We start from the raw sequence: 10,469 nt of genomic DNA, 5'->3' as shown, positions 1-10,469 counted from the left end.
GTCCAAGAGCTGCTTTGAGATCTGCACATAGTGCAGAGTGTAGTATCAACACAACCGACCCTATGTGCTGGTAAGTGCCTAGCCTAACCTCGGTGAAGTAGTGACGAGGCTAGGACCAGACTACCAAATGAACCTGTGCAGTTATATAATATACAACGGAAAATAAAACAAGAATAAACAAGTAAATATGGGAGGGGGGTACATGATACGGGGATGTATCAGTATCAACAGTAAATCAAGAGTAATGGCATAAGGACATCTTAGAATTTACGGCAAAACAATAAGATACTTATATCCAATCTATAAACACTTTGTATCAACAATTGTTGTGGCACGCAACCCGATCCCAATATATAACAACATTATTGCGGCGTGCAACCCGATCCATATCATTTATCATTGTTGCGGCATGCAACCTGATCCACATATATCATTGTTGCGGCGTGCAACCCGATCCACATATGTCATTGTTGCGGCCTGCAACCGGATCCATATCATTTATCACTGTTGCGGCGTGCAAACTGATCCACATATATCATTGTTGCGGCGTGCAACCCGATCCACATATACCATTGTTGCGGCGTGCAACCCGATCCATATCATTTATCACTGTTGCGGCGTGCAACCCAATACACATATATCATTTTTGTGGCATGCAACCCGATACACATATATCATTGTTGCGGCGTGCAACCCGATCCACGTACACAATTAACAACAATCATAACAAGAGTCCCAGTAAGGGATCAATAAAGAACTACACTATCCCGGCAAGGGAATCGACAGTATAAGTAACTACGTCCCGGCAAGGGAGAAATAGCTATAACCAAACTTTTTCCAACACCTAACTACCTCAGCTAACACCACTACTCAGTCATAAGAAATTTCCACGAGAATAACCATAATCCTTGCCCAATACAGAGATTCATCAACTTAAGCATCCGTAGTATTATCTAAGAACACAATAAATTTCAATTCAAGATTCACGGTCATGCTCGACACCAATGTATAGATACTCGTCACCATGCCTATACGTCGTACTCAACAAGAAACAAGTAGCAAATAAGACACAACTCCTAATCCCTCAAGTAAGGTTAGACCAAACACTTACCTCGATGCCACGAACACAATTCACGTCTCACCTATCGCTTTACCCCTTGATTCCACCACCAATTCGCTCGAATCTAGCCACAAGTTACTTAATTACATCAATAAACGCTAAATGAATCAACCTCAATGCATGAAAATGGGTTTTCCAAAGTTTTACCCAAAAAGTCAAAAATCGCCCCCGGGCCCACTTGGTCAAAACCCGAGGTTCGAACCAAAACCCGATTACCCATTCCTCCGTGAACCCAAATATATAATTTATTTTGAAATCGGACCTCAAATCGAGGTCCAAATCCCCAATTTTTGAAAAACCTAGGTTCTACCCAAAACACCCAATTTCCCCCATGAAAATAATTGATTTTGAGTTGAAATCATGTTAAAAGATATTAATGATTAAAGAAAACTAGTTAAAATTGACTTACAATCGATTTGGAAGAAGTTGTTCTTGAAAAATCGCCCTAGGGTGTTTGTGTTTTGAAAAGAGGTGAAAAATGGTTGATTTTCGGCTAAGTATAAAAAGTTTTAGGTATGGGAATTGCAAAACCGACCTCTGCTATTTTCGCATTTGCGAACAAAATATCGCATTTGCGACCAAGTAGATTTTCCGGTCTTCTTCACATTTGCGATAGACCTTTCGCAAATGCGAAATCACATTTGCGATATAAGAGTCGCATTTGCGACTAAGGCAGTAGCTGGGGGGAATTGCATTTGCGATGGGAACCTCGCATTTGCGAGATAGTGCTGGCCTAGGCTAGTTCGCATTTGTGACATAGCCTTCGTAAATGCGATCTTCGCAAATGCGAAGCCTGCAGGCCTGCAATACATCAGTTCAAAATCTGCAACCTCCTAAGTCAAAATTCCACCCCGTGGCCTATCCAAAACTCACTCGAGCCCTCGGGGCTCCAAACTAACCATGCACACCAACCTAAAAACATCATGCGGACTTTCGTGCATTCAAATCACTAAAATAACATCAACAACTATGAATTTAGCATCAAAATCATGAAATTTCTTAAGAACTTCAAACTTGCCAAATTTCTCAAATAAGGTCCGATTCACATCATTTCAAATCTGTTTTTACCAATTTTCACAGGCTCGACTCAAATCATATATAAGACATGTACCGGGATCCGGAATCAGTAATAAGGGCCTAATACCAATGGTTTCAAACACATTTCTCTTTCAAAAACTCATAATTAATTCAACAAAATAATTTCTTTCAAAAATTTATTTCTCGGGCTTGGGACCTCGGAATTCGATTCTGGGCATACGCTCAAGTCCCATATTTTTCTACGGACCCTCCGGGACCGTCAAATCACGAGTCCGGGTCCGTTTACCCAAAATGTTGACCGAAGTCAACTTAATTCATTTTATAGTCAAAATTCATCACTTTTCAAAGATTTTTACATAATGGCTTTCTGGTTACGCGCCCGGACTACGCACACAAGTCGAGGTGAGACAGAATGAGGCTTTTAAGGCTTCGGAATGCAAAATTTACTTTTAGAACAAGTGATGGCCTTTTGGTTCATCACAATAATACCAAAACTTAAAAGTTACAGTAGTACACAATCGCGATTAACACTCTGTTTGGATCGTTGTTCCCCATCGTTTTATAATATATTATATCGTATCATTTTATGAATACAATGTTTGCATAGATTGTACTGTTTGTTATTGTTAAATAATATTTTATTATTTGGTTTGGCTCTATCGTACTATAGACATTTACTAAAATACCCTCAATTGTTTAAATATTATAATTATTAAAATTTATTCATAAAAATAATTTAAAAAATACAACAAAAGGGGCAAAACACCTTAAGAAAGCAGAACAAAGGAGCGAGACAGAAGAAGGCAAAATAAAGGAGCACAACTAATTAGAATTGAGTTAATAGCAAATTAATTAGGAGAAAAAATAAAATAGAAGGCGACAAAACACCTTTAACGTTGGTGGCAGAAGTTCTGGAAAAATTAAAGTATGTCATAGGTTGGAGATTTGAAGTTAAAATAGCAAAAAAAGCTAAAGGGTAAAATAGAATTGTGTAGTAATAAGTTAGAGCATAATTGGAAAGAAAAATAGGAAACAATCCCACCATATCAAATCGGTTGTTTCAAAAAAGGGGACTTTTCATTGTTTCGGAACAATCAATTTTAATGAAACAATCAAAACAAACATTGTTTTGCAAAAACAATACAATACGACACAACGTGGAACAACCATCCAAACAAGCTGTAAGTGTCCGATAATGACTTAAGGAAATTGTTATTATTCAAGAAAGAGAAAAACTCAAAAAAGGGGAAACATTATCAGAAAAACCTTTGTTGGTTGGACTCGGTTGAGTCCATTAAAGAACTTTTGAGCCAACTTTGAGCTTTTGAAGAAGTTATTCATGGTGTAGAGACAAACGGCCGGAAGTCTAAAAACTATGGAAAGTTTTCTGTATATCAGCTGCTAGTTATAGGAATATGCAACATATTTGGGTTTACGACTCCTTTTTATGTGGGACCAATAAATTAAGTGGCTAATAGTCAAAGCCATTCAATTAACCCGAATGTGGTAGCTGAAAGCGTAGTCAACAAAAATTAAAAAGCTACTAGTAGCAATTTCAGTTTCATCAACATAAACGAGTTTTAACTTCCCTATAAATTAGATCACCTTTTTGGCTCTGTTGAGATTTGAATCCGGATTTCCTATGAATTTTTATTCTACTTTATTAGGAGTAATAATTAAGTCACACATATTTACTTTAATTTTCTATGAAAATGTATAGGATAAAATATGTTTATATTAAATGATCACATGAGGAAGTGACGTGTGGAGCCGAAGACAGAAGATAGTTGAATCCGAAGGCAATGATCCCATCTGTTACCGGAGAGAATGATACTCATAAAGATGAAGTAAATACCAGTCATATTCTACAACATTAAATACACGGCCCGTTATAAGGAATATGGCATTCACTACTTGTCGTTGCGCATTCTTCAATGACCCTCATAATAGTGAGATTTATTATCATTGTAGTGGGAGGAATTATCTGGCAAACACACGCTACACTCTATTCAAAGCTTAATATAATTTTATCTTTTTGTTTACTGATATCATTGTGTCACGACCCCGATTTCCTACCGTCGGGATAGTGATGGCGCCAAACTCCTAGAATGTTAGGCAAGTCAACAGATACAGTTCTAACACATTAATGATTATCCAAGACAGTAATTAGCAATCATTTAAACTAAGCAAATATGATGTGCGAAAATTTTATAACAGTTTGAAACACTAATACGTAACTACCCAAAAGATCTGGTGTCACAATCCACGAACTTCTAAGAATTTTTTTACAAACACTGGTTTAAAAGAAATACATCTATTCTCAAATGAAAAGAGACAGGAAATCTAAGATAAATGGAAGGGGACTCCAAGGTGTGCGAACACCGGAAGATCTACCTTGGGTCACCTGTGGACTGAAGGCAACAACCCAATTCTAATTACGAGGTTTGCCATCGAGATCTGCACAGAACGTGCAGAGTGTAGTATTAGTACAATCGACCCCATGTATTGGTAAGTGCCGAGCCTAACCTCGGCGAAGTAGTGACGAGGCTAGGATGCTACAAATAACATAAACATGTGCAGTTAAATCATATACGAGAAAATAACAATAAGGAAAAGTTAACAGATAATAACGGAAAGGGGGAAAACATGCTGAGGGGACTACGAATATTCTGAAAATAGTACAGAATAATAACTCAATAAATATCATGCTTTGAACCAACAAAAGTAATAACACAACAATCATGTGCACGACATCACCCTTCGTACTTTTACTCTCGTCCTTACCATAAGAAACAACATAAACAACACGACATCACCCTTAGTGCATTAACTCTCTCATAATCATGGCACGGTATCACCCTTCATGCATTATCAATATCAAAATATGGGATGACATCACCCTTCGTGTATTAACACTCACAGAATATGGCACGACATCACCATTCGTGCTTTATCACCCACTCACAGAACATTGCACGACATCACCCTTCGTGCTTTACATTCTTCTTCACCCAAACAGCAGAAACAATAACAATATAACAAGGGAATTATCAATAAACAACCTCGTTTCAACATTTAACTTCACAATATGATTCTCAACTTGAGTCAATAGTCAATACTCAACAAATATCCAATACTAGGAAAACATAATAAAACATGTTTAACATGATGAATAACCAGTTTAAGCATGAACAATACATATAAAGAAATACAACAGTCACAAGTATAATACTCACTTGCATGCTATGACCCGACAACAACGTATAAATACTTGTCACCTCACCTATACGTCGTACTCAACAACTAAACACGTAGCAAATAAGGCAACAACACCTAATCCCTCGAGCTAAGGTTAGCCACGACACTTACCTCGATTCTACACCGAAAATCAAGCCTTAATTATCGCTTTACCTCTCGATTCCACCTCCAATCCACTTGTATCTAATCATAATTAACTTAATAACATCAATAAATATTAAAGAAATTAATTTCAATACATAATTATAGGTTTTTCAATATTTTTCCCAAAAACTCAAAACCCGACCCCGGGCCTGCCTGGTCCAAACTCGAAATTAGGGCCAAAACCCGATTACCCATTCACCCCGAGCCCGAATATACAATTCGTTTTGGAATCTGACTTTAATTTGAGGTCTAAATCCCCAAATTTTGAAATTCCTAAATTCTTTACAAAACACCTAATTCCACCATGAAAACCCTAGATTTTGTGATAAATCTTGTAAAAAGAAGAAATGGATTGAAAGAAATAAGTTAGGAATCACTTACCTATGATTTGGGGAAAAAATGGTCTTTGGAAAATCGCATCTTGAAGTTTAGGGTTTGAAAATTTGAGAAATCAAAAATCCCGTACAAAACTTGTTTTGAACAGTTGCAGGCATCACATTTGTGATCATAGGTTCACAAATGCGAACTCGCAAATGCGTACATTATTTCGCAAATGCGAAGGTTGATCTGGCGTGTTGGCATCGCAAATGCAACCCATGTTCCAGTCGCAATTGCGATGATGAGCTTCGCAATTGCGAAGGTCCCCTTCTAGCCTACTGATCACAAATGCGATGCTTGCATTTGCGAGCCAGACTTTGCTAATGCGAAGTCTGCAGACCTGCAACATGCCAGAAAATTTTCCTTAAGTCCAAAATCATTCCGTAGCCTATCCAAAACTCACCCGAGCCCTCGGGGCTCCAAATGAACCATGAACACAAGTTTTAAAACATCATACAAACTTGCTCATACGATCAAATCACCAAAATAACACCTAGAACTACGAATTCAACACCAAAACACATGAAATTTTTAAGGTAGTTTCAAACTTCCTATTTTCTCAACCAAAGTTCCGAATCACGTCAAATCACTTTCGTTTTTCACCAAATTTCACAGATAAGGCATAAATATTATAACGGACCTGTACCAAGCTCCGAAACCAAAGTACGGGCCCGATACCAACAAGATAAAACATTATTCAAGTTCTAAAAACCATTATATTTTCAGTTTAACAATTTTCTTCAAAAATTCATTTCTCGGGCTAGGAACCTCAGAATTCAATTCCGGGCATACGCCCAAGTCCCCTATTTTACTTGGACCCTCCAGAACCGTCAAATTATGGGTCCGGGTCCATTTACTCAAAATATTGTTCGAAGTTAACTTAAATTAATATTAAAGGAAAAACTCAATATTCTTCTCAAATTTTCATATAAGGGCTTTCCAGAAGCACGTCCGGACTGCGTAGGCAAATTAAGGAGAAAGAAAATGAGGTTTTCAAGGCCTCGGAACACGGAATCGGATTCTAAAATAAAAGATGACCCTTTGGGTCTTCACATTATTCACCTCTAAAACAACCGTTCTTCCTCGAACGAACATAGAAAAATACCTGAGCTAGTGAAAAGATGGGGATATCTGCTCCTCATATCGGTCTCGAACCCTGAAGTAGCTGCCCCAATAGGCTGACCTCTCCACTGCACAGGAACTGAATGGTAGCTGTTCGATGTCAATCGACGAACCTGCTTGTCTAAAATGGCTACCGGCTCCTCCTCGTAGGTCAACTCCTTGTCTAGCTGGACAGTGCTGAAATCTAATACATGGGATGGATCGCCATGATACTTCCGAAACATGGACATATGAAATACTGGATGTACCACTGATAATCCTGGTGGCAACGCAAGTCTGAAAGCCACCTCTCCCACTCGATCAACAATCTCAAAAGGCCCGATGAACCTAGGTCTTAACTTGCCCTTCTTCCCAAATCTCATCACGCCCTTCATGGGCGACACCCAAAGCAACACTCTCTCTCCGACCATGATTGACACATCAGAACCTTACGGTCGGCATAACTCTTCTGCCTGGACTGAACTGTATGGAGTCTATTATGAATGATCTTAACCTTATCTAAGGCATCATGTACTAATTCTGTACCCAATAACCGAGCCTCTCTCGGGTCAAACCATCCAACCGGTTATCAACACCGTCTACCATACAACGCCTCATAGGGAGCCATTTGGATGCTCGACTGATAACTGTTGTTGTAGGCAAACTCCGCTAATGGCAAGAACTGATCTGTCATGACCCTAAAACTGACCCGGTTATGATGGCACCTATTGTGAAACTAAGCCAGCTGACACAACTCCTCAATTAACCATTATTCAATAAAAAATATTTTAAGCCTTTAATTAATCAAATATCTCATAATGTAAGTCTAAATAAGCAATACGGAATAATTACACAAGCCCGACATCGGGGTGTCACTAGTCATGAGCATATACTACAAATGTTTGACAATATCAAGACTAGCATAGCTTGGAAATAACTGAATACAACTAATGGAGGATAAGGAGGGAGAAAAGCAGTGTTGCGATCATCGAGCATCTACCTTGCTAACTCCGATGAACCTGCCACTAAGTAATCAATACCCGTTACCGGGTTCAGAAATACCTGAATATGCACATAAGGTGCAGGGAGTAATGTGAGTACGCCAACTCAATAAGTAATAAAAGTAAATAAAGACTGAGCAGTAAGAAAACACGTAAGCCATGTCATAATGCTACAACAAATGTAGTACATTTTCAAAATAGTACAGAAATCATTTACTTCGTAAATCAAGCCAGTTTCAGTAAAACCTTTTAAAACAACTTTCAATAGTTTCAAATGAGTGATAAAACAATGAGTAAAAATGATAAAAATATAAACAGCCCATCGAGCATAATATCAACAGAACCAGCCCCTCGGGCTACCTCACAATCACTCGTAATCAATCCATCGGGCATAACATGAATCAAGAACCACCCTTCGGGCAAAACATGGATCAAGAATAGCAACTCAGGAAATAATATGAAACAACAATAGCCCCGCGGGCTACATCATATCACTCACATTGGGTACCCGAGCTCACTGGGGTGTACAGACTTCGGGAGGTGCTCCTTACAGCCCAAGCGCAATAACAAGCCATCTCATGGCATAATCAAACAGGCTCTCAGCCTCATATCAAGCCACCTCGTGGCGTAACAAATCAGGCCCTCAGCCTCATAATCATGAATCAGTACAACACTGCTGTAGCGCGCAGCCCGATCCCACAATATCCTCACAATACATTCCTTCAGCCTCACTCAGTCAGAAATCTCTCAAGCCACTCAAGCAATAGTAAAACATGATGCTCATCCCAAAATATCATTTAAAATATCAAAACAGAGTAAATATGGCTGAGTTATTAATACAGTAGAATACAACATGACTAAGTACAAATATGAAGTCAAAACAGTGAGGAATAGTAGTAGAAATCCCCTAAGGGTCCAAAACAGTTGGCACGAAGCCCAAATATAGCATTCAGCCCAAAACATGGTAATAATTTCCAAAAACACAATGATATCAAACAATTTTCAATGAAATACGCGACTTAACAGTCATACGAGACGGACTAAGTCACAATTCCCAACGGTTCATGACCCCACGCTCGTCATCTAGCGTGTGCGTCATCTCAAAGTAGCACAACGATGTGAAATCCGGGGTTTCATACCCTCTGGACAACATTTACAATCATTAATTACCTCAATCAAGTCAATTCCAATACCAAGCAAGCCAAGCGATGCTCCAAAAATGCCATCTCGCGCGTTCTAACCTCCGAACAACTCGAAACTAACCAAAAATAACTCAAATACATCACACAATGCTAAAACAACCAATTCCAATTGAAAAAGGTAGAATCTTTAATCAAAAGCCCAAAATCGGCCAAAAAGCCCAACTCTAGCCCGTATCTCGGAACCCGATAAAACTCACAAAATCCGACAACCCATTCAATAATGAGTCCAACCATACTAGTTTCATCCAATTCTGACTCCAAAATCGACGTTCAAAACATAAAATTCACTTTATGAAATTTTAGGCAAAAAACCCCCAAAATTCACTTTGAATCATCAATCAAATGCCAAAAACGAAGATGAATTCATGAAATATAACCAAAATCGAGTAAAGAACACTCACCTCAATGCATATGGTGAAAATCACCTCCAAAATTGCCCAAATCCGAGCTCCCCAACTCAAAATATGACCAAATGAACAAACTCTTATTTTATATATTTTTCTGCCAGTTATTCTGCCTCGATTCTTATGCCAAATGATCCAGAAACTCGCTTTTGATACCCCCAATGGATTTCCTGTGAAATTTTAGTCAAGTTAGACCCTTGAATCACTCCATTTGACCCTATATTGAAGGAGATATGATGGTTTCAATATTTGAAAATAGTGTAGATTTTTAAATATGAATTCAGTGGCAATTTCGTAATTAATCTGAAAAAAAATTCTAGCAACCCAATTCTTAGTAAAATGACCATAAAATCCTCATACGATGTCCAAATTCAACGATTCTTTTTGCTATCGCTCCGTAATTACGATACAGATATAATGCTTCAATAAAAACAGAAATCGGAGCTCATTTGATTAATGTAGTACCATTTATGCTTGAAAAACGACGTCGAAACATCAAAAACGAGCGAACACAACTCAAACCTATTCAAAACTCACCTGAACCTCTCGGTACCCTATTCGAGCATACCAACATGTCTCATATCATATCACGGACCTACTTGAGGCCTCAAAACACACATAACAACATCAAAACAATGAATCACACCAAAATTCGAAATCAATGAACTTGAAACTTCAAACTTCCACAAACGATGCCGAAACATACCAAATCATGTCCGATTGACCTCAAATTTTGCACACAAGTCAAATTTTACATTATGGACCTGCTCCAACTTTCGGAATCGAAATCCGACCCTGATATCAAATAGTCTACTCCTGGTCA

This window comes from Nicotiana tabacum, chromosome 10 (assembly GCF_000715075.1).
Source record: "Nicotiana tabacum cultivar K326 chromosome 10, ASM71507v2, whole genome shotgun sequence".
Lineage (NCBI taxonomy): Eukaryota > Viridiplantae > Streptophyta > Magnoliopsida > Solanales > Solanaceae > Nicotiana > Nicotiana tabacum.
Note: the sequence above shows the minus strand (reverse complement) of the source record.